This window comes from Arachis stenosperma, chromosome 10, assembly GCF_014773155.1.
Source record: "Arachis stenosperma cultivar V10309 chromosome 10, arast.V10309.gnm1.PFL2, whole genome shotgun sequence".
Lineage (NCBI taxonomy): Eukaryota > Viridiplantae > Streptophyta > Magnoliopsida > Fabales > Fabaceae > Arachis > Arachis stenosperma.
The window spans coordinates 111626559-111651387 of NC_080386.1; positions in this window are offsets into that span (position 1 = coordinate 111626559).

The following is a 24829-nucleotide window of genomic DNA, read 5'->3' on the forward strand; positions in this document are numbered from 1 at the left end:
AAGAATCAAATAACAATGCATGCAAGACACCAAACTTAGCAGTTTGTATACTACTAACACTATATGAGACACATAAACACTCAAGCCAAAAGAATTCAAAGATCAGAGTAAGAAATCATCAAGAATTACTTGAAGACCCTTAAGACACATGAATGAATGCATGCTATTGACACCAACTTAAGATGAGACACTAGACTTAAGCAAGAAACATCAAATATTTTTGGATTTTATGATTTTTTTTGATTTTTTTGTGTTTTTTGAAAATTAAGTGGAAAAAGATATCAAAATTCTTAATGAGAATTCCAGGAATCAGTGCAATGCTAGTCTAAGACTCCGGTCCAGGAATTAGACATGGCTTCACAGCCAGCCAAGCTTTCAAAGAAAGCTTCGGTCCAAAACACTAGACATGACCAAAGGTCAGCCAAGCCTTAGCAGATCACTGCTCCAAAAGCAAAATTGATGAAAATCAACAAGCTCTTGTGGTGATGAGTTGAAACCTCGGTCCAATCAGATTAGACATGGCTTCTCAGCCAGCCAGATTTCAACAAATCATCATGAAACTCTAGAATTCACCTTCAAGAATTTCGAAAAAAAATACCTAATCTAAGCAACAAGATGAACCGTCAGTTGTCCAAACTAGAACAATCCCAGGCATTGTTACCAAAACCTTGCTCAAAACTTGAACAATCCCCGGCAACGGCGCAAAAAACTTGGTGCGCGAAATTGTGAACAATACTTTTCACAACTCTCATAATCCCTGGTCATGAACTCCAAAAGACTTGGTGGTTCAATTCCATGGCATTACACAACTTCGCACAACTAACCAGCAAGTGCACTGGGTCGTCCAAGTAATACCTTACGTGAGTAAGGGTCGATCCCACGGAGATTGTTAGCATTGAAGCAAGTTATGGTCATCTTGTAAATCTTAGTCAGGCAAACTCAAATGTATATGGTGATGAACGAAAATAACATAAAAGATAAAGATAGTGATACTTATGTATATCATTGGTGTAAGAGCTTCAGACAAGCGTATGAAGATGCCTTCCCTTCCGTCTCTCTGCTTTCCTACTGCCTTCATCCAATCCTTCTTACTCCTTTCCATGGCAAGCTCGTGTAGGGTTTCACTGTTGTCAGCAGCTACCTCCCATCCTCTCAGTGAAAATACGTCCCTGATGCTCTGTCACAGCATAGGCTAATCATCTGTCGGTTCTCGTTCAGGCCGGAATAATATCCATTGATACTTTTGCGTCTGTCACTAACGCCCTAGCCTGCTAGGAGTTTAAAGCACGTCACAGTCATTCAATCATTGAATCCTACTCAGAATACCACAGACAAGGTTAGACCTTCCGGATTCTCTTGAATGCCGCCATCAGTTCTTGCCTATACCACGAAGACTCTGATCTCACGGAATGGCTGGCTCGTTTGTCAGGCGAGCACTCGATTGTCAGGCGATCAACCATGCATCGTGTTATCAGGAATCCAAGAGATATTCACTAAGCCTCAGATGCTTGTAGAACAAGAATGGTTGTCAGTCACCTTGTTCATGGGTGAGAAGGATGATGGGCGTCAATCATCACCTTCATCAAGTTGAAGAACAAGTGATATCTTGGACAAAGAACAAGCGGAATTGAATAGAAGAACAATAGTAATTGCATTAATACTCGAGGTACAGCAGAGCTCCACACCTTAATCTATGGTGTGTAGAAACTCCACCGTTGAAAATACATAAGCATAAGGTCTAGGCATGGCCGAATGGCCAGCCTCCCAATGATCTAAGATAGCATAAAACGAAGATAGCTACCAAAGTCTCTTTAATACAATAGTAAAAGGTCCTACTTATAGATAACTAGTAGCCTAAGGTGTACAAAGATGAGTAAATGACATAAAAATCCACTTCCGGGCCCACTTGGTGTGTGCTTGGGCTGAGCAATGAAGAATTTTCGTGTAGAGACTCTCCTTGGAGTTAAACGCCAGCTTTAGTGCCAGTTTGGGCGTTTAACTCCCAATTAGGTGCCAGTTCTGGCGTTTAACGCTGGAATTTCTTGAGGTGACTTTGAACGCCGGTTTGGGCCATCAAATCTTGGGCAAATTATGGACTATTATATATTGCTGGAAAGCCCAGGATGTCTACTTTCCAACGCCGTTGAGAGCGCGCCAATTGGGCTTCTGTAGCTCCAGAAAATCCACTTCGAGTGCAGGGAGGTCAGAATCCAACAGCATCTGCAGTCCTTTTGAGTCTCTGGATCAGATTTTTGCTCAGATCCCTCAATTTCAGCCAGAAAATACCTGAAATCACAGAAAAACACACAAACTCATAGTAAAGTCCAGAAAAGTGAATTTTATCTAAAAACTAATAAAAATATACTAAAAACTAACTAGATCATACTAAAAACATACTAAAAACAATGCCAAAAAGCATACAAATTATCCGCTCATCAGTGATGCTTTCTTCATGCATCCTGAGGGTTAGCTCTCCCTGCTCTATGTCTACAATGGCTCTAGCAGTGGCCAAAAATGGTCGACCAAGTATTATGGAGTCATTCTCATTCTCTGCTGAATCTAGGATCACAAAATCTGCCGGAAAGATGAAATTGTCAACCTTAACTAAAAGGTTCTCAATCAACCCTTTAGGATATACCACTAATTGGTCCACCAATTCCAAGGACATCTGTATTGGTTTCACCTCTCCTATGCCAAGCTTTTTCACTAAAGAAGATGGAATTAGATTTATACTTGCTCCTAAGTCACACATCCCCTTGTTGATGAATAGGCTTCCAATAGTGCAAGGTAGGAAGAAACCTCCAAGATCTTCAAGCTTGGGAGGAAGTCCTTTTCTGATTAGTGCACTTCATTCTTCAGTGAGCATTACAGTCTCCTTCTCATTCCATTTCCTTTTCTTGTTGATGAGCTCCTTTAAGAACTTGGCATATAGAGGCATTTGCTCCAATGCCTCAGCCAAGGGTATGTTGATCTCTAGCTTCTTGAAAGTCTCAAGGAATTTGTGGAAATGTTGATCCTTTGCTTCTTTTTGGAATCTCTGTGGATAAGGTAATGGTGGTGTAAGACTCTTCTCCACTTGCTGCTGTCTTGGATTTGGTTCTTCCATGATCTGCTTTCCCTTCTTTAAATTCTGTGGTTGGTTGTTCTCTTCTGTGAGCTTTTCTGGGACATTATTTCTTGTTATGTCCTTATTGTTAGCTCCATCTTTCTTTGTTGGCTCTTTGTCATTCTCCATAAGTTTTTTAGTTGCCCCTTGGTTGCCATCCACCAATGTCTTTCCACTCCTTAATTGCACAGCTTTGCATTCTTCTTTTGGATTAGGAATGGTGTCACTTGGTAGTGAGCTTGAAGGTCTTTCAATAGAAATATGCTTGGAGATTTGTCCAATCTGCCTTTCTAGGCTCTTCATGGAAGCTTCTTGGTTCTTTGTTGTCAATTCTTGGTTCTTCATCATCTTCTCCATGAGCATCTCCAGATTAGTAATCCTCTGAGAGTCTTGTGAGATTGGTTGGTTTTGGGGTGTTGATGGATGATGGTAGGTGTTTTGGTTAGTTGGTTGGTTATTGGGTGGATAATGGTTTGAGTTGGGGTAAGTGTTTTGTGGTTTTCTGTATGTGTTTTGGTTAGTGTTTGGCAGGTTGTTATGGTTGGTGTTTTTCCAATTGTTTTGAGTTGAGTTCCTTTGCCATGGCTGTTGAGTTTGATTGTGGTTGTCTCCCCATTTGAGGTTGGGATGGTTTTTCCAAGAGGGATTGTAAGTATCACCATAGACTTCATTTGTTCCAGAATTTTGGTTGTTCATATAGTGCACTTGCTCTTGTTGTTGCTCCTCTTGAGTTTCTTTATTTTGCACCCATGTGGTTGATGGTTGGCTTGTGGCACTCACTGATGCTACTTGCAGGCCATCAATTCTTTTGGCCATTTGCTCAAATTGTTGCTGAATCTACTGCTGCATCATTTTGTTTTAAGCTAAGATTGAATCCACTCCTTCCAGCTCCATTACTCCTCTTCTTTGTGATGGTTGGCGTTGCCTTTGGTGAGCAAAGAAATATTGGTTGTTAGCCACCATATCAATGAGGCTCTGAGCTTCCTCTGCAGTTTTCATCAATTGCAATGATCCTCCAGCTGAGTGATCAAGTGCCTCTTGAGCTTTCAGAGTAAGTCCTTCATAGAAGTTCTGCAACTTATCCCACTCAGTGAACATCTCTGGTGGACATTTCCTCAGCAGAGCCTTATATCTTTTCCATGCCTCATATAAATTTTCAGCATCCATTTGAGTGAATGTTTGCACCTCAGTCTTCAATCTTATGATCCTTTGAGGGGGGTAAAATTTGGCAAGAAACTTGCTCACCAAATCATCCCAAGTGTTGATGCTTTCCTTTGGAAATGTTTCCAGCCATTGAGTGGCTTTATCCTTGAGAGAGAATGGAAAGAGCAGCAACTTGTAACTGTCAGGAGGTACACCATTGGTTTTGACAGTGTCACAAATCCTCAAGAAGGTAGATAAATGTTGATTTGGGTCCTCCAATGGCCCTCCTCCAAAAGAGCAGTTGTTTTGGACCAATGTGATGAGTTGTGGCTTTAGTTCAATGTTGTTTGCATTGACATTAGGGGTAAGAATGCTACTCCCACAATGTCTAGCATTTGCAAATGTGTAGGAGGCCAGTACTCTTCTTTGTTGTGGGTTATTGTTGGCCCCTCCTTCTGGTTGATTGGGATTTGATGGATCTCCTTCCATTTCTTGGAATTCCTCCTCAGATTCTTCCTCTCCAATAACGTTCTTCCCTCTTTCAGCTCTTCTTATTCTTCGAAGAGTTCTTTGGTCAAGTTCGGAGAGAATAAGGGAAGCTCTTCCTGTACCTGACATACAAACACACAATAAGAAACACACAGATCCAGAAAACCAGTGAAACTTCAATCTATTGCTAGAATGAAGTTTTAGTTAGTTTAAGCCAAAAATTCAAACAGTTAGCGTGTTAGTTAAAAATAAAGAAAAAGTGCTTGATCTAGACCACCACTTCACTTAATCATTGTCAATCTATTTCAATCCCCGGCAACGGCGCCAAAAACTTGATGTGTGGAAAACGATCCAACACAAAACTCACCGGCAAGTGTACCGGGTCGCATCAAGTAATAAAACTCACGGGAGTGAGGTTGATCCCACAGGGATTGAAAGATTGAGCAATTTTAGTTTAGTGGTTGATTTAGTCAAGCGAATCAAGTATTGGTTGAGTGATTTTGTATCCAACAGTAAGTAAATAGCAGGAAATGTAAAGGGAGGGGGATGAATTGCAGAAATTAAAGAGAATTGAGAGCAAAGGTGTTGAATCTTAAAGAACAAGAAATTAAATGACTGAAACTTAAAGTGCAAGAAATGTAAATTGCAGTAACTTAAAGTGCAAGAAATATAAATTGCTTGAATGAAAATGGGATTTGAGGACTGGGATGTCAGAATTCAAGCAAGGGAAAGTAAATTGCAACAATTATCAAAGCAAGAGATGATTTGAATTCTGTTAAATCTCAAACAGAAGGGGAAATTAAATTGCAGCAGAGGTTCACAGAAGAACCAAAAGGGGACATAGGATCTCAGGACTCCAGAGACTAGATAGTAAAGTCTAGATCTCAATTACCTTTCCAGATCCAAGTTCACAAAGCAATTAACGAGAAATTTAAGAAGAAGCAGTAAAGGAAATGTAATTGAACTTAATTATGCAGAAGAGGAATTAAAGAGATCTTGAATGGAGATTGAGACAGAAATTCCTCAATTCTTCACACCCAAGACTCAAACAAGAAAAGTAAAAATGCTCAAGCAAGAACGAGGAAGAAGAGAGATCAATTCTCCTCCCCAATTCCCTGAAATCTCAGTTCCTAGCTCTCAATGAAGTCTCCAAATTCAAAAATAAAAAAAAGGTTCAAAAGTCAAAAGTGAAAAGAAGATCCTAATTACATCAAACTATCTCCTATTTATACAATTTCTATTCTTGGATTTTGGAATTTGGATGGGCTTTTGATTTGGTGAAGAAATGAATTTAATTGGATTTTTAATCCAATTTCAGCCCATAAGGAAGTTAGCTTCCAGGAGGCTGCCCTGCCCTTGTGGAGGGCAGAGCAGGAAATGGTGCGTGCGGCCCTCGTTGCGTTCAAGATGCTGCAGGATGCTGCCCTGCCCTTGTGGAGGGCAGGGCAGAGTTGCCATGGTGCGCCAAGCTGCCTGTGCGTGCTGCTGCTGGCCGAGACTCCCTTGGTGCGCGTCAATTTTGTGCACTGGCTATGCATCAAGAAATGCTGCCCTGCCCCTTGTGGAGGACAGGGCAGTGTGCGTCATGGTGCGTTTAAAATATTTCGCGTGCCAAGTCTCGGACATCATCAGGGTAGCGCTCAAGTGGTGCAACTTCCTTGCTTTCTTTGTGAAGCCTCCGTGTTCGAGACTGGCTGGGAGCATTTTGGCCAATTTTTGGCTTATTTTCCTTTGTGAGTAGCGCTCCCCTACTCCCCCTTGCTCATGAGTTCGAACCTTGTGGCAAGCATTGGTAAGCTTTTTCCTTAAATTTATTTCTTTGATGAGCCCAATATTGCTTTTGAAGAGGGCAGGGCAGAATTTCTTTGGAAGCTTGGTTCACTATGCTGCTCTCCTGGAGGGCAGTGTGCCCTTGTGGAGGGCAGTGTTTGCTTCCTCCTTCTATGTTGCACCACACTTCTCCTCCCATGGTCACACTTCTTAAGCCACGTTTTTCTTCTTTTCTTCCTTTCTTCACCTACAAGAAACCAAAACAACCAATCAAAGTATCTCTAAACTCATAAGGTTTATAAATCATTAAAAATCAATTAATTTTAGCTCAAACCTCATGATTTAGCATCAATTTAATGGTGGTTGTTTGATTTAAAGAAGTTATGCATTTTCATTCCAAATTACTTACTTAGGATGCAAGAAAGTGCATAAAAACTAGTGAAACAAGTGAAATTAGCTTAAAAAAATGGGTATATGATGGCTTGTCATCAGCAGGTTGCTCAGAGGTTTTGCAATTTTCGAAAAATCCTTTATAAACCTTCTGTAGAATCCTGCATGCCCCAGAAAGCTTCTGATTGCCTTAACATTGGCAGGTGGTGGTAATTTTTCAATTACCTCTACCTTTGCCTTATCCACCTCTATTCCCTTGCTTGAAATTTTGTGCCCAAGGACAATTCCTTCAGTCACCATAAAGTGACATTTCTCCCAGTTTAAAACCAGGTTAGTCTCTTGGCACCTTTTCAGGACAAGTGCTAAGTGGTTAAGACAGGAGCTGAATGAGTCTCCATATACTGAGAAGTCATCCATGAAGACTTCCAGGAATTTCTCCACCATATCAGAGAAGATGGATAGCATGCATCTCTGAAAGGTTGCAGGAGCATTACACAGACCAAAAGGCATCCTCCTGTAGGCAAACACGCCAAAAGGGCAAGTGAATGCTGTTTTCTCTTGGTCTTGAGGATCTACTGCAATTTGGTTGTAACCTGAATAGCCATCCAAAAAGCAGTAATAATCATGACCAGCTAGTCTTTCTAGCATTTGGTCTATGAATGGTAAAGGAAAATGATCCTTTCTGGTGGCTGTATTGAGCCTTCTGTAGTCAATACACATACGCCACCCTGTGACTGTTCTTGTAGGAACCAGTTAATTTTTTTCATTATGAACTACTGTCATGCCTCCCTTCTTGGGGACAACTTGGACAGGGCTCACCCAGGGCTATCAGAAATAGGATAAATAATCCCAGCCTCTGGTAATTTAGTGACCTCTTTCTGCACCACCTCCTTCATGGCTGGATTTAGCCGCCTTTGTGGTTGAACCACTGGTTTGGCATTATCCTCCAATAGGATCTTGTGCATGCATCTTGCTGGGCTAATGCCCTCAAGATCACTTTTGGACCACCCAAGAGCTGTCTTGTGTGTCCTTAGCACTTGAATCAGTGCTTCCTCTTCCTGTGGATTTAAAGCAGAGCTTATGATCACTGGAAAAGTGTCACCCTCTCCCAGAAATGCATACTTCAGGGATGGTGGTAGTGGTTTGAGCTCAGGTTTGGGAGGCTTATCCTCCTTCTGAGGAATTTTCAAAAATTCTTTTGTTTCCTCTGGTTCTTCCTGATCAGGCTGAACATCCTTGAAGATGTCCTCTAGCTCTGATTCTAGACTTTCAGTCATATTGATCTCTTCCACCAAAGAGTCAATAATGTCAGCGCCCATGCAGTCATTTGGTGTGTCTGGATGCTGCATAGCTTTTACAGCATTCAACTTGAACTCATCCTCATTGACTCTCAGGGTTACTTCCCCTTTTTGTACATCAATGAGAGTTCGTCCAGTTGCTAGGAAAGGTCTTCCTAGAATGAGAGTTGCACTCTTGTGCTCCTCCATTTCCAGCACTACAAAGTCAGTTGGAAAGGAGAATGGCCCAACCTTGACAATCATGTCCTCAATTATGCCTGATGGATATTTAATGGAGCCATCAGCAAGTTAGAGGCATATCCGGGTTGGTTTGACTTCTTCAGTCAACCCAAGCTTTCTGATAGTGGATGCAGGTATTAGATTGATACTTGCTCCAAGGTCACACAGGGCTGTCTTGGTGCAAGCACCTTCTAATGTGCATGGTATCATAAAGCTTCCTGGATCTTGAAGCTTTTCTGGTAAGCTTTTCAGAATGACTGCACTGCATTCTTCAGTGAGAAACACTTTTTCAGTTTCTCTCCAATCCTTCTTATGACTTAAGATCTCTTTCATGAACTTAGCATAAGAAGGTATTTGCTCAAGTGCCTCTGCAAACGGAATCTTTATTTCAAGAGTCCTTAGATAGTCTGCAAAGCGGGCAAATTGCTTATCCTGTTCCGCTTGGTAGAGTTTCTGAGGATAAGGCATCTTGGCTTTATATTCCTCAACCTTAGTTGCTGCAGGTTTATTCCTTACAGAGGTGGTTGGAGAAGCCTTTTTAGAGGGGTTACTATCAGCACTCTCAGGTGTCTTATTCTCCATTGGCATTTGAACGCCAGGATTGGGTGAAGAATGGGCGTTTAACGCCAACTTTTCCCCCTTTTCTGGCGTTTGAACACCAGAACTGGGCAGGGAATGGGCGTTTAACGCCAGCTTCCCCCCTTCTGGCGTTTGGACGCCAAGAGTATTCCTCTCTGGGCTCTTACTGTCCTCAGAGGGATTTTGGACAGTGGTTTGGTTATCCTCTGTCAATTGTTCCTTTATTGGCTTTTTGCTACTTTGAGCAGTGTTATTCAATGTCTTCCCACTCCTCAGTTGAACTGCTTGGCATTCTTCTGTTATCTGTTTAGATAACTGCTGTTTTGCCTGATTCAACTGTGATTCTATGTTCTTGTTAGCAATTTTAGTTTCTTGGAGCATCTCTTTAAATTCTGCTAACTGTTTTGTCATCAGGTGTAATTGCTCATTAAGCTCAACCATCTGTTCTTGAGGATTAGGATCAGTGGCTACTGCCATAACTTCTTCTTTTGTAGAGAACTCATTGCTAGAGTACAAATGTTGATTTCTAGCAACAGTATCTATAAGCTCTTGAGCCTCTTCAATCGTCTTCCTCATATGTATAGATCCACCAGCTGAGTGGTCTAGAGACATCTGAGCTTTTTCTGTAAGCCCATAGTAGAAGATGTCTAACTGTACCCACTCTGAAAACATTTCAGAGGGACATTTTCTTAGCATACCTCTATACCTCTCCCAGGCATTATAAAGGGATTCATTATCCTCTTGTTTAAAGCCTTGGATGTCCAGCCTTAGCTGTGTCATCCTTTTTGGAAGGTAAAATTGATTCAGGAATTTGTCTGATAACTGTTTCCATGTCTTTATGCTTGCTGTAGGTTGGTTATTCAACCACCTCTTAGCTTGATCTTTTACAGCAAATGGAAACAGTAATAGTCTGTAGACATCCTGATCCACCTCTTTATCACGTACTGTGTCAGCAATTTGTAAGAATTGTGCCAGAAACTCAGTAGGTTCTTCCTGTGGAAGACCGGAATACTGGCAATTTTGCTGCACCATGATAATGAGTTGAGGATTTAGCTCAAAGCTGCTTGCTTTAATGGGAGGTATACAGATGCTACTCCCATATGCAGCTGTAATGGGGTTAGCATATGACCCCAGAGTCCTTCTGGACTGTTCAATTCTACTTAGGTCCATGATGGAGAAAGGGAATATGATATGGATTCACAAGTAAAGTATTTTTTTTTATTTGACCGAAAATAATAAAATAAAACAAATGGAAAATAAAATCAAATTTCGAAAACTAAAAGAAAATAAGATCAAAGCAAATTGAAAACTAAATCAATTAGTTAATTAAAAAGATTTTGGAATTAGCAATTGAAAATATATGATTGAAAATTATTTTGAAAAAGATTTGATTTTTTTTAAATGAGGAAAGAGAAAAACAACAAAATGACACCAAACTTAAAATTTTTAGAAAATCAAACACAAATTTTCGAAAATTTTAAAGGAGAAACACAAAGAAGACACCAAACTTAGAATTTTTAAAGAATAAGAAAGAACTAAGAACATGTAAATTCGAAAAATTAAAAGAAAACAAAAGCGTGCAACTGACACCAAACTTAAAATATGAAACTAAACTCAAATAAAAGACTCTAAACCAACAAAAATAAAACAGTCCTAATCTAAGCAACAAGATAGACCGTCAGTTGTCCAAACTCGAAACAATTCCCGGTAACGGCGCCAAAAACTTGGTGCACGAAATTGCAATCACACTTTTGCAATTCCGCACAACTAACCAGCAAGTGTACTGGGTCGTCCAAGTAATACCTTACGTGAGTAAGGGTCGATCCCACGGAGATTGTCGGCTTGAAGCAAGCTATGGTTATCTTGTAACTCTTAGTCAGGATATCAATAATTATCAGGGTTGATTGTAAAAAGTAAAAGAACATGAAATAAATACTTGTTTTGCAGTAATGGAGAACAGGTTGAGGTTTTGGAGATGCTCTATCTTCTGAATCTCTGCTTCCCTACTGTCTTCTTCTTCATGCACGCAAGACTCCTTCCATGGCAAGCTGTATGTAGGGTTTCACTGTTGTCAATGGCTACCTCCCATCCTCTCAGTGAAAATGTTCAACGTGCTCTGTCACAGCACGACTAATCATCTGTCGGTTCTCAATCAGGTTGGAATAAAATCCAGTGATTCTTTTGCGTCTGTCACTAACGCCCAGCCTTCAGGAGTTTGAAACTCGTCACAGTTATTCAATCCTTGAATCTTACTCAGAATACCACAGACAAGGTTTAGACCTTCCAGATTCTCTTGAATGCCGCCATCAATTCTAGCTTATACCACGAAGATTCAGATTAAGAAATCCAAGAGATATCTAATCAATCTAAGGTAGAACGGAGGTGGTTGTCAGGCACACGTTCATAGGTGAGAATGATGATGAGTGTCACGGATCATCACATTCATCAGGTTTAGGAACAAGTGATATCTTAGAATAGAATCAAGCGTGATTGAATGAAAAACAATAGTAATTGCATTAATCCATCAAGACACAGCAGAGCTCCTCACCCCCAACCATGGGGTTTAGAGACTCATGTTGTAGAAGATACAATGAGAAACGTGTAAAGTGTCATGAGGTACAGATACAATATCAAAAGGTCCTATTAATAGTGAACTAGTAACCTAGGGTATACAGAAATGAGTAAATGACGTAAAAATCCACTTCTGGGGTCCACTTGTTGTGTGTTTGGGCTGAGCATTGAAGCTTTCATGTGTAGGGACTTTTCTGGAGTTAAACGCCAGCTTTTATGCCAGTTTGGGCGTTTAACTCCAATTTTTGTGCCAGTTCCGGCGTTAAACGCCGGGAATTCTGAAGCTTATTTGCAACGCCGGTTTGGGCCATCAAATCTCGGGCAAAGTATGGACTATTATACATTTCTGAAAAGCCCAGGATGTCTAATTTCCAACGCCGTTAAGAGCGCGCCAATTGGGCTTCTGTAGCTCTAGAAAATCCACTTCGAGTGTAGGGAGGTCAGAATCCAACAGCATCTGCAGTCCTTTTCAGCCTCTAAATCAGATTTTTGCTCAGGTCCCTCAATTTCAGCCAGAAAATACCTGAAATCACAGAAAAACACACAAACTCATAGTAAAGCCCAGAAAAGTGAATTTTAACTAAAAACTAATAAAAATATAATAAAAACTAACTAAAATATACTCAAAACACACTAAAAACAATGCCAAAAAGCGTATAAATTATCCGCTCATCACGCACTAAAACCTCGAACCTTCCACACACAACCTTAACCTAAAAAAAAAATCAACCAATCAAGTGAGCATGGCCTCTTCTTCAAGAGCCAAACGAAGGAAAGGAAAGGAACCCATGGTTGAAGAAAGCACTCCTGAATTTGATCAGTGGAAGTTCAGAACATGGTACCATCAAATGCAATGGGAATGGATGAAAGAAAAAAAGATATATCCGGAATTTCCAATTCTATTGCCAGATGAAGAGTGCCAAGAAATGAAAGCCAAGATTAGAAAGAGGAGATGGGAAGAGCTCACTTCACCAATTACCAGGATCAATGCAAACATCATATGGGAATTTTGTGCTAATACCCCAAGGCTTGAGATGAACAAAGCTCCGACCTACAAGAGTTTTGTACGGGGAACTGAAGTGGATTTTAGCCCAAATACTATAATGAAAGTGTTAAAACTGAGGGCAGTCCATTTTGATGAGCCAGGGTACCACCAAAGATTAAATGAAGACCAAGACTATGATGAGATTGCCAGTGAAATATGTGTAGTGAACACGGAGTGGGTAGGAACTACTAAAAATAAGTACCAATACTTGAGAAGAGGAGATCTCAGCCCTGAAGCAAAAGGTTGGTATGAGCTACTAAAGAGATCGATCTTGGGCACAGTGAACAACTCTGAGGTCAACAAGAAGAGAGCTATCATGTTATATTGTATAATAATGGGAGGAGAAGTGAAGGTTCACGAGATCATTGCAAGTGATATTCAAAGGATTGCAGAGAAGAATTCGGCCGAAGGTTGGCTACACTACCCAAGCACCATTATGTGTTTGTGCATGAAAGCTAAGGTACCAATGGAGGACGAGAACCCAACATGGTTGAATCCGGGCATGCCTATAACCTTTGAAAGAATGATGATTGTTACAGAAGCATAGCAAATCGAAGGCCACAAAGAAGAAGGTGAAGAGAAGAACCAAGGGAGGAAGAAGAGTCACAAGAAGAACAAGAGGAACATCAACAATTCCAACCACACAATAACATGGACATAACTCAGATGCAAGAAGCAATTGAGAGTTTTTCACAACAATACATGGTACTTCAAGAGAGGCAAGAAGAGTATCATTCACAGTACAAGAAATACCAACAAAGACAAGAGGAACTTTAGCTGAGAATGATGAGTCAACAAAGGGATTTTGAGTCAAAATTCCTAGTGATACAAGAGGAGCAAGCTTTTCAATCTCATGAATCATTCGATAAGTTATCCCAAATGCAAGCCGAGAACATGAGAGCTCTCAAGGAATTCACAACCCTTCAAGATGCAAGGTATGAAGTCCAAGCTGACTATAACATAAATATTCAAAGCAAATTGAACTACATTGTGGATCATCTACACAATATGGAGCCAGCATTTTCAACTTTCGATGAGTACTTCAAAGGGAGGAGTGAGAAAGAAGTAAGCAAGGCTATGGGACTTGAAGATAGAGTGGAAGAAACAATGAACAAAGCTGGGTTTTGGCGAGGGTCAACAAACACAGACATGGATACAAGAAACACCAGAAATCAAGCAAATGAAAAGAAAAAGAAAAAGCAAGATAATTGAAAGGTGGACCTGCTCCTTGTTCATCACTCTAAAGAAAAAGCATGCATCTTGTTTGTTTAAGAGTCTTTGTATCTTTAATAGTCATTTTAAGTAGTAATCTTTGCAATATATTTGTCGTTCTTGAAATAAGTAAGCTAGTCTAAGTGTGTGCTTGTATGTTTACTTTCACTTGACTAATGCATGCTCTGTCCCCTATATCTTTTTAATTCAATAAAAGAAATCTTTGAAACATGAAATAAGAAGGTTCATTGCTAGCTAGAAGTCAAATAATAGTAAGTGTGGCATGTATGTATGATTGTGTGGTAGCTCACTTTTAGTGAATAAAAGAACTAGACTGTTCTCCTTTTAAGTAGAAAGTAGTTCACTGTCTATGAATCTCAAAAATAAAAGTCCTTGGTTGAAAAGAAAAAAAAAGTAGAATGAGAAAAGCCAAAAATGGCAGCAAAGAAAACAAAAGGGGAAGACAGAATAAAGCTAGACACCAATAGCTTGAACCTTAGAATATATGCCTGTGGTGTCTTTGTACTAGGATCTGCTTGGATTATTAAGTTCTTTGGAGTGCATCAACACTTGGTAACTTGGGTTAACTAACCGGGATTATCAACTGAAAGTCCACCATCAAGAGCAACCTAACTACAAGGCATTTAGTGACCCAAAAAGGTGCTGGGCATCAATGTTCTAAGAAGGAATGTGAGCCAAGTGTCTATAGTGAATAATGTGTCAAGCATAAATAAAGAAAAGAGCTTGTTACACATGACACTGAACTAAAGCTTATAGAAAAAAAATAGTAATCAAGGACAAAGGAATAATGAGAGGTCATAGCAGTGTGTTGCTTGATGCTTGGAGGAGACTTTCTAGGCCTGATGGTGTTTTTGCGGAAAAATGAATTTCCAACACACAAATCCAACCGGCAAGTGTACCGGGTAGCATCAAGTAGTAATAACTCACTTAGAGTGAGGTCGATCCCACAGGGATTGATGGATCAAGCAACTTTAGTGGGTGATTAGTTTAGTCAAGCTAACATTGAGTGATTTGAAGAGATATTGGATGAAATGTAGCCAACAGAATTGTAAATGACAGGAAATTTAAAGTTGCAGAAAGTAAAATTGCATAAAACTTAAAGTGCAAGAAAGTAAAATAGCTGAAACTTAAATTGCAAGAAAAGTAAATTGCATGAAAAGTAAAGGGGGGTTGGGTGCTCTTGAGGAGGGCAGTGTGGCTTCCTCCCTTCCATGCGCTACACTCTTTTCTTCCTTGGGCCACGCTTTCTTAAGCCACGCTTCACTCTTTTCTTCTTTTCTTCACCTTCAAATAATCAAAACAACCAATCAAAGTATCACTAAATTCACAAGGTTTATAAATCAATTAAAAATCAATTAAATTTAGCTTAATCCTCATGATTTAGCATCAATTAAATGGTGGTTGTTTGATTCAAATAAAACATGCAATTCCACTCTAAATTGCTTATTTATGGTGCAAGAAAGTGCATAAAAACTAGTGAAACAAGTGAAATTAGCTTGAGAAATGGGTATATGATGACTTGTCATCAAGGCCTATATGTCAATAAGAAGTGAGTAGTTACATATCTGCATAAAACCCCATGAGCTACCAATAATACTCTGCTAGCATGAGCATTCTCTTCCTTTTTCATTCTTTCTTCTTAATAATTCTGTTCTTGCTTGGGGACAAGCAAGCTTTAAGTTTGGTGTTGTGATGATAAGTCATCTTAGCCTAGTTTTACTAGTCTTTTTCTTTGATTTTCATTTGGTTTTATGCACTTTCTTGAGCCACAAGTAAGCCAATTGGGTAGAATTTCATGTTCCCTTTGATTCAATTAACCATGGATTAATTGATGCATTTTCATGAGTTTTTGTGCAATAATTATTTATATGACAAGAAGAAGAATAACTCTCATGATTATGGCATAGCTTTGATACAATTGTTGATTGATGATAGGTGGAATAAAGCTTGGAAGAAGGTTGCAAGAATGGGCTTGGAAAGAAGGAATTCACGTTTGAGCTCACGTTTGCCTCAAACGTGAACTCAAACGTGAGTAGCAGCTGAAAAACACCCTGGAGGTCGCCCACGTTTGCGCCAACGTTTGCCTCAAACGTTGAGGTAAACGTTGGCTGAAGATGAAGCAGGGGGATGGCCAACGTTTGCGCCAAAGTTTGCCTCAAACGTGAGGTCAAACGTTGGCGCCAAAAAAATAAGAAAGATCACCCCTGGGCACAGCAACGTTTGCGCCAACGTTTGCCTCAAACGTGAGGTCAAACGTTGGCTACATTTTAGCATGGAAGAGCACGGAAGAGCACCCTGTTTGATGCCTTGGTTGAGCCACGTTTGTGCCAACGTTTGCCTCAAACGTTAGGCCAAACGTTGGCCAAAAGAAAATCTTGGAGGGAACCACGTTTGAGCTCACGTTTGACCTCAAACGCTGGCTCAAACGTGGATGACAGCAGAATGGTCGAGCTGCATAGTTGGCACACGAAGGCGTTTGAGTCAACGTTTGCCTCAAACGTTAACTCAAGCGTAAATCCCCAAGGCCCAAGTTGCAAATGGATTTCTCCCCAACACCAAGAGCAATCAACAGGGGCTTTTGTCAACGCAATTCCATCAAGAGCAAGGGCCCAATTCAAGGCTTGAAGATCATTTGAAGAAAGTGTATAAATAGCTTAGAATTTAAGTTTTCGGAGAGCTTGTCCTTTTGGAGCTTTTCTTTAGAATTTTCATAGTACTCACAGTAGAGAGCTCACTTTACATTTTGGTTGTTAGTTTCTGGGAGGGGAATTGAATTCTCTTCCTCTGGGTTTTTTGTTTTCATTTCTTGCACACTTGTTTGAACCTTGGGTTGGAGAATTGAAGGAATTCTGTTTCAATCTCACCCTGAGGTCTCTCTGTTTGATTTTTACTGCACTCTTGAGAAATTGGAAATTGAATTTAGTTCTCTACTGTTTGATCTTTACTTCTTTTGCAATTAAATTCTGAATTTGGATCTAGGAAGGCAGTGAGATCTAGACTTGGCTATCTAGTCTCTTGAGTCCTGAGATCTATGTTTTTAAATTTTAATTTCCTTGTTTAATTGCTACACCAAGCTTATTTTCATTCCTGTTTGAGATCTGGTTCAATTGAATTCATCTTCCATTCTATTTGTTGCATTTTATTTTCCTTGTTTAATTTCTGCAATCCCAATTCCCAATTCCTTTTATAATTCAAGTAATTTACATTTCTTGCACTTTAAGTTTCAGTCATTTACATTTCTTGCAATCTAAGTTTCTGCAATTTAGATTACTTGCACTTTAAGATTCAGCTTCTTTACTTCCTGTTTTCTTTAAATTACTGCAATTATCCCTCTCCCTTTTAAATTTCATGCAATTTAGCTTCTGGCGGATACAAATCACTCAAATCAACTCTTGTTTGCTTGACTAAATCAACCACTGAACTAAAATTGCTCAATCCTTCAATCCCTGTGGGATCGACCTCACTCCCGTGAGTTTTATTACTTGATGCGACCCGGTGCACTTGCCGGTGAGTTTTGTGTCGGATCGTTTTTCGCACATCACTGGCCAAAAAGAGTTCACTGAAGGGTGGGCAAACAATAGTAATGAACAGGGAGTGCAGTGCTCTCATTCAAATAGAGCCACCTACAAAAAAGAAGGATCCAGGGAGTTTTCACATTCCTTGTGCTATAGGAGAGAGTGATTGATAAGGGGCTCTGTGACCTGGGAGCAAGTATTAACCTGATGCCTTTATCCCTCATGAAAAAGTTTCAAATCAATGAGTTGACACCTACAAACGTGATCATCAAATTGGCTGACAAAACTCAAAAATAGGCGATAGGAGTGGTTGAAAACGTGTTAGTGAAGGTTGGGAACTACTTCCTCCCCGCATACTTTGTTATCTTGGAGTTGGAAAAAAATCACATCTATCCCATCATCCTGGGGAGGCCATTCTTAGCCACAGCCAGGGCGCTTATAGATGTGGAGCGAGGAGAGCTAGTATTGAGGATACACGATGAACAGCTCACCTTCAACGTATTCAAACATTCACAAGAAGCAGATCATGATAACGAAAAGTCAAAGGAAGAGCACAATGAGGAAGTGATGGAAGAGCCAATCAAGGGAGCACAAGCACCACACCTAAGAACTCATATGGTTAACAAGCAATATGGTTAGAAGGAACAACAACCCAGTGTGACCCAAGTGGAGCTAGACTCACCAGAGTCATATGAGACAAGCAACAAAACCATCCTGAAAGAAGGAACCACAAGGAGCAAGGTAACATCAAGGGAAACAAAGAAGAAGGCCCCAAGGGGATGGAGGAACAAGAAAATTCCTATAGAGGGTTTCTATTCCGAGGGTTACCTGAAACTGTAGGTCGATCTCGAACGAGATCTTCTTTACTGGTCGGAGCTGTTGTGTCCAACTTGTTGATGGTGGCTAGAGCCGATCCTTCGTCCCCGGAGGGTGGGGGGTACCTGCAAGGGACTCCGATGCTTAAGTTAGCAAGGGTATTAAACAGGTATTGAGTAGAATTAGAGTATGAGTTATACCTAGGTGCTCCAGTGTATTTATAATGGTGTAGAGTGACCTTTGCAGATAAGATAAGTTAGTTATCTTATATTTATCTTTATCTTTATCTTTCATGGGAACCGCCCTTATCTCTATAGGCTTGGGCTGCCTTCGGATTGGGGTCATGTTCCTCTATTTGGACCCTTTATTGGGCTTTCCTGTGATTTGGCCGAGCTCTTTGAGAAGAGGTCGGGTCATCCTGACCTGAAGAGGTCGGTCGCTTTGTTTATAGAACATCCCGGGTCGGACAGCTCGACCCAGGGTATGAATAGTACCCCTGCTCGAGCTCGGTCTTCCTTTTGAGGTTGAGTCTTTAGTTTTAGGACTTTTTTATCCTTCTCGGGTGAAGCCGAACTCGAGCATTTCGTCGCTTTTGTCTATGTAGGGTTCCCTTTTTGAATGCAGAACGTTTCGCTTCCTTTGAAAACGTGCGCTTTTGGATTAGCGTCCTGGCCTTGGGAATGTGCGAGGGTTTTTAATGCCCCATTAATTGGTTTTTGATGCTCCGTTTCTCTTGGCTTTTATTGTGACTTCCCTTTTTCTTCTCTCCTTCTGTTTTCTTTTGAAAACTTACGTTTCTTGGTGTTTCTTCTTGCAACGTTTGCTCGGCGATCATAAGTGCTTTCGACGGCGATTTCTAGCCTCCTTGTCTTCAACTTTCTTGCGTATTCTTCTCCTTTCTTAGGTTGGTTTTGTTTTTCCTTCACCGTTTATTTCTGCTGTATTGTGTTTGATTTTGAAGCTTTGATTTTGACTGAGTGCATGTTGGAAAGCTTGAATTTTTATCGCGCCTGGTTTGTTACTGTGATGCATGCTTTTTTTCTTTTGGCCTTACATATGCTTCTGGGTGTATTTTCCTGGTTTGGCTCTTTAGGGCTTTGTATGCTACTACTGATTTCTGAACTGTTGTAGCCTTTTCTTTTGGCGGCTCGTTTGATCTTCTTCGCGTTTGTTTTTCTTGGAAAGGGTTTCTGTTGAGACATTAGTCTTGTAGATTTTCCTGAATCTTTATTCCCTGATTTCCTCCAAAGGATGCCCCTGGACCTTGGGTTGTGTCTTGGGGTTTTCCTTTTTATCTGCTGTACTGTGCTGGATTGTGCTGTCTGAGTTATTTTGATTTTGTTTGGGATTTTTTTACCTTTTTAGTAATCCAATCTTTTTCTTGTTTGTAGGACTAGTTGGCCATGTCTTCCCGAAAAAATATTGTCGAGGCATCTCCTAAGGTTCCCGAAGGGATGTCCGATTGGCTAGACTCTCTTGTCTTGCTGTGTGTTTCTTTAGCCAATTCTGAATTTTGTATGACAATTAGAAGGCATCATCGTGTCTGCGACAGTGAGGATCAGGAGAGCAATTATGAGTTAGTAGCACCCGATTCTGGTGATAGAGTTTGCTTCCCAGTCCTGACCCAGGGGAGCCTCCCTTCTTTTATGCTTATGACTTCCTTTTTAGCCAGATGAACATCACCTTTCCTTTTACCTCTTTTGAAACTGACCTGTTATGGTCTTGTAACGTAGCCCCTTCGCAGCTCCATCCAAATTCATGGGGTTTCATCAAGATTTTTCAGCTTGTTTGTCAAGAATTTGATGTTACACCTTCTCAAACTCTTTTTCTATATCTTTTCGTGTTGACCAAGCCTGGGACTACCAAGAAGAAGGCTTCTTGGATTTCTTTTAGGTCTGCCCAGGGGCATAAGGTGTTCTCCATGTATGACAAATCTTTTCGGGATTTTAAGAATTACTTCTTTAAGGTCCGGGCTGTTGAAGGAGCCCGGCCTTTTCTTTCTAGATGAAAATAACGAACCCCGCTTTCCCTTAGAGTGGCAGAGGAATATAGTGGTATCCCGATATACTTGGGAGATGTTGGACGAGGTCGAGCAGGCCTTTGTGAATGTTTTGGAGGATATTTGGGGTGAACCTCCTCATTTGGATACTAAAAAATATTTGGGAGACCCGTCCCTTATTCGAACTGCTTTGGATATTGCTTTGATATATTTTGTTTTTTATTTTTCTCCAACTTTCTTCCCCGTATGATAAATTGTTGTTTTCCATTTTTCAGAGATGGCCAAGAATAATGATGCAATGAAGGCCTTCAAGAAGGCGAGGAAAGCTACTGCAGCTCAAAACACCTCGGCCCGAGTATATGGGGAAGGAACTTCTCAAGTTCCATTGAAGCCATCTGTGCCGAGATCTCCTGGTCTGAGGTGAATGATCCCTATACCTCGGGTCCGTTTAGTGGATCCCCCACAATCTTCTACTACTATTGTGGTTTCTTCTTCGGTCGTCCCTCCTCCTAAAAGACCTCGAACTGTTGAACCTTTCAATCTGGACGCCCCAAATTTTGACCCTATTGGCTTTGTGGACTAGCAGATCGCACCTTATGGTGCCCTCTCAATGGATGATGTATCTCTCCTTCATCACTTATATTTTATAACTCGGAGTAGTGTTAAGATGGTTCATATGGGAGCTGCTTTGTATCGAACTGCGCAAAATCTGCCTCTGCATGCTACCAAAGCCTTTATGGAGGAAGCTAAGCAAGAGTTTGATCGGATGAAGGGTCTAAAAGAGGAGTTTGAAGTGGAGGTGACTAAAATGAAGAAGGAGCTGGAAGGGGAGAAGGCCAGCTCTCTTGCCCTAGCGGCCTCTGCGGTTGGCTGAGGATGTGGCATTAAAGCATAAAGAAAGCTATGTCACGTCCTACCGAGAAGTGATGCGTCTTCGGGAGGAGCTAGAGTCGGCCCGGGTTGATTATTCCGAGCTCCAGGGTCACCTTGTGGGCAGCATAACTGCTGCTTTTGAGAACCTGAAGGAGTATGTTCGGGTTATCGCCCCGGAAGCTGACCTTGCTTTATTTAGTGTGGATAATATTGTGAAGGATGGCAAGATCATTCCCGAGGACCCTGATGATGATGATGTTGAGCCTCCCTCTGAGCCTATCGCCAAAGCTTCTGTCGTGTCGGCTTCTTCAACTCCTGCTTGTTCCGTAGCCGATCCTGATTGCCAGATATTGAATCGGGTTAACGGGACAGTGGACGCAGTGCCTCTCCAGACTCGCCCTCCTTCACTATGTGCTGATGCTGCCGAGAAGCCTTCGGGTGCTTGATTGATTTCTGTAATTACTTTGTGTAGATAGCCCGGTGTGTGGGCGTTTGAACTCTTACTTTGTTGACTTTTGACACCTTTTTAGTTGCTGGTTTTAGCAACTTTATTTTGGTAAACAAAATAGTTTCCCGGCTTTGTAGGCTGCATTTGTTGGCCTCTGATGTTGGCTATTATTATGACTTTCTGTTTTATATCATATCTGTTTGCGTTTGTCTTGGTGTCTTCGTAGTCTTTGAGAGTATCGGGATGATCGGCTTGATTCCTTTGCCTGTCGCTGCTTTCAACAATTTTAAACTTTTGTTCAGGTTTTCATTAGGAATTGTAATACTGAGATTGCCGATTTCTTCAAATTGGCTTTTTGCCCGCCCTCCTTTTTGGACTTTACTTAGGTCTCTTCCAGGGGTAGCTTTATCATGTCGGATCCTGTCGAGTTACTTGGTAATCCTCTTTCTTGGACCTTGCTCAGGTCTCTTTCAGGGATTACCTTTTGTAGCTTTGCATCTTGGGCCGACTTCGTCATGTTGGGCCTTGTCGAGTTACTTGATAATCCTCCTTCTTGGACCTTGTTCAGGTCTCTTTCAGGGATTACCTTTTGTAGCTTTGTATCTTGGGTCGACTTCGTCATGTCGGGCCTTGTTGAGTTACTTGGTAATCCTCTTTCTTAGACCTAGTTCAGGTCTCTTTCAGTGATTACCTTCTGTAACTTTATATCTTGGGCCGACTTCCTCATGTCGGGTCTTGTCGAGTTACTTGGTAATCCTCTTTCTTGGACCTTGTTCAGGTCTCTTTCAGGGATTACCTTATGTAACTTTATATCTTGGGCCGACTTCATCATGTTGGGCCCTGTCGAGTTACTTGGTAATCCTCTTTCTTAGACCTTGTTCAGGTCTCTTTCAGGGATTACCTTTGTAACTTTTTATCTTGGGCCGACTTTATCATGTCGGGCCCTGTTGAGTTACTTGGTAATCCTCTTTCTTAGACCTTGTTCAGGTCTCTTTCAGGGATTATCTTTGTAACTTTTTATCTTGGGCCAACTTCATCATGTCGGGCCATGTCGAGTTACTTGGTAATCCTCTTTCTTGGACCTTGTTCAGGTCTCTTTCAGGGATTACCTTTGTAACTTTTTCGTAGGAGTCCGACTTTATCATGTCGGGCTCTTCTAAGTTATAGTAATCCTCTTTTATAGGGTTGGCCAGACCTCTTTCTAGGGCTTTACTTATAACTTGGGTCGTTGTGGCTGGTCCGATTTCTTTATGCCGGCCAGTCTTCAAGTTATTTTATAGCAATCCATTTTATTAGGACCTCATTAGGTCCTTTCTTTGGATCACTTTCTATAACTTGTTGCATTTATTCGGTTTTCATTTTTGCCAATTTTGTAGAGTTTGGGTTTTAACCCTCGTTTGGTCGACCTTTTAATGAATTTGGTTTTCATGTTTGGTCTTTATCGTGATCACGCAATGAATTTGGTTTTCACTTTCTGTCGATCTGTAGCTTTATAATCGGGCGATGAATGTTTCGGAATAATGCGGCTTGAGCGTTTGTAGAAAATCTGAACAGATCTTATTAAAAGAAAATGCAAATATATACATGCGGGGGTTAATTTCCTAAGTCGGGTGATTTGTAGGTCTTGGTCTTGGTGCCTCATTAAAAAACCTTTTCAGGAAAAAGAGTGCGCCTTGTCCTAAGGTCCTTTATCATCCCTAACTATAGTACCTCCTTAGGTTGCAGGCGTGCCATGACCTAAGAAGTTCTCTCCTATCGAGTTCGGAAAGCCTGTAGTAGCCTTTTCTCAGCACTTCTATGACTCGGTAGGGTCCTTTCCAGTTTGCTGTTAGCTTTCCTTCTCCAGGTCAAGTTGTTCCAATGTCGTTTCGGATTAGAATGAGGTCGTACTTAGCAAAGGCTCGTTGTATTACCTTTTGATTGTATCTGGAAGCCATTCGTTGTTTTAATTCCTCTTCCCTTATCCGAGCTCTTTCTCGGACTTCCGAAAGTAGGTCGAGCTCTTCCCTTTGAAGTTGGGAGTTGGCTTCTTCGATATAGTGGATTACTCTAGGCGACCTTTCTTCAATCTCTACTGGGATCATTGCCTCCATTCCATATGCTAATCGGAAGGGTGATTCCTTTGTGGTGGAATGTGGCATTGTTCGATATGCCCATAAAACCTGTGGGAGCTCCTCGGCCCAGGCTCCCTTTGCATCCTGTAACCTCTGCTTCAGCCCAACCAGTATGACTTTGTTGGCAGCTTCAGCTTGTCCATTGGCTTGGGGATGTTCAACAGAGTTGAATTGTTGTCTTATATTCAAGTCGGCTGCTAGCTTCCTGAAGCCTGCATCTGTGAACTGAGTACCATTATCTGTGGTGATGGAGTATGGAACCTCAAACCTTGTAACGATGTTTCTATATAGGAATTTTCGACTTCTTTGAGCAGTGGCGTTAGCTAGGGGTTCTGCCTCAATTCACTTTGCAAAGTAGTCTATTCCCACTATGAGGAATTTGACTTGTCCCGATCCTTGAGGAAAAGGTCCGAGAAGATCGAGTCCCCATTTTGCGAACGGCCAAGGTGAGGTCACGCTAATGAGTTCCTCTGGTGGGGCGATGTGGAAGATGGCGTGTTTCTGACATAATGAACATGTCTTTACAAATTCTACAGCTTCTTTTTGTAGAGTTGGCCAATTAAATCCTGCCCGAAGTACCTTTTTGGCGAGTGTCTGCGCTCCGAGATGATTGCCACAAATGCCACTGTGTACTTCTTCTAGGACGTCTTTTGTGTTGGAAGTCGGTACGCATTTTAACAGTGGTATTGAAACCCCTCTTTTGTATAGAGTATTATTTATGATGGTATAGTATTGTGCTTCCCGTTTTAACCTCTTTGCCTCTTTCTCATCTGTGGGGAGAGCTTCTGTTCTGAGGTAGTTGATTTTAGGAGTCATCCATCCCTGATCGCGACTTATTATGGCTAGGACTTTTTCTTTTTCTAAGATTGATGGATTCTGTAGAATTTCTTAGATGAGGTGGTGCACGAAATTGTGATCATCAACAATGGCTCCAATAACTTGGTGTTTTCACACGTGAATCACACTTTGTCATAACTCTGCACAACTAACCAGCAAGTGCACTGGGTCGTCCAAGTAATATCTTACGTGAGTAAGGGTCGATCCCACGTAGATTGTTGGTATGAAGCAAGCTATGGTCATCTTGTAAATCTCAGTCAGGCAGATTATAATAGTTATAAATGGTTTTCGAAAATAATAATAAATAAGGCATAAAAATAAAGATAGAGATACTTATGTAATTCAATAATGGGAATTTCAGATAAGTGCATAGAGATGCTTGTT